Below are 1,367 nucleotides of genomic sequence, written 5' to 3' on the forward strand. Positions count from 1 at the left end.
AAGCACATACTAGAGTCCTCTTCTCTATCCAGAAGGAACTAACTTGATAAAGGATTGTTAAAACAAACATTTTAACAAAACCAAAGATAGGCTATCAACTTTCTCACTACTCCTCAGCCTCATATTTTAAAGGCACAACATTTTCCAGCCCATACTGGGGAAAAAATAAGATCAAGAATATGTTAGTCTTGTTGTGGCTTACTAGTAAGTTATTTATAACACCCTTCAAAATTTTGGAAGGTTATGTTATGGAGTCCAAGTTGCATTGCCCATTGTTTCACAGCCAGATGCAGGAAACTCAAGTAGGGCCAACATGCTTACTGGAAAAAAAACCACATCAAAACTCTGGATTGCAGAACTTGATTTTGTGTGCTCCTAAGTCAGAACTACACACGTGGGTGCTTTTCTCATATATGTTAGCAAATGTAGGTGTCCCATAAATTAATATATACCATCCATAAATTGAGACAGCTCTTCGTTCTTCTTCTTGTATAAATGTTGGGGACTAGCAGAGTTTCATCTTTGAAAAGAAACCTCCAAACTTACAATAAAATTGTTCTCCTGCTAGATGATTTCATGTTAAAGACAGGTGTAATTCAAAGCAATTTTGCTGCTTGGCCCAGGACAGGACAATGCAGTAGTCTCATCTTTGTACTTCAAACCAGAGATAAGAAGTCTTTTTGTTTTTTCTAGACAGACACAGAACAGAAGATGATTTGAACTATTCTTTATTCTTTCTCAGTTCTTGCAGAACAGAACTAAGTCACCCATTAAAGACTTTTCTCTCTACTAGAGATAGCATTCCCCACGTCTTAAAGAGATAAAGAAATCCAGCTAGTGACAGTGCAAACACTGAAGATAATAAATAAATAAATATAAAGGATTCTGTATTTTCATCTAGGTGAAATTATACTGACTTCAACAAACAGATGCAATATCCTTTTCATGCAGCAGACTGTTTAACGACCACGTAATTATCAGGCAGCTGCCAATTCTGAATGGGATGCTTTTCCGATCTTGCACAGTAATAGTCAAAATTTTGCTTAATTTTAGCATAAGGTCAGGTAGTCCAACACAAAGTCTGTGTCTGAGGAAGCAACATTTATGTACCATTTATCTGTTCTTCCCCTCAGAAAATTCATTAGCCAGTTTTCCTTCCTGCTTACCCTTAACCTCAACTTCCGAAAAAGTATCAAATTCCACTTACACAGCACTCTTTATAATTAGACAAATTGTTTGAGAAGTTCAGTTACAACATTTTCTGCTGTGGCATCTGAAATGCTTGATATTAATGAAAGCTTTAATCATTTGGAAGAAATACCATGCTATTCACAATTCTGTGGCACATTTTAAATTCCACTGAGAGG

The sequence above is a fragment of the Meleagris gallopavo genome, chromosome 3 (genome assembly GCF_000146605.3).
Source record: "Meleagris gallopavo isolate NT-WF06-2002-E0010 breed Aviagen turkey brand Nicholas breeding stock chromosome 3, Turkey_5.1, whole genome shotgun sequence".
Taxonomy (NCBI): Eukaryota; Metazoa; Chordata; class Aves; order Galliformes; family Phasianidae; genus Meleagris; species Meleagris gallopavo.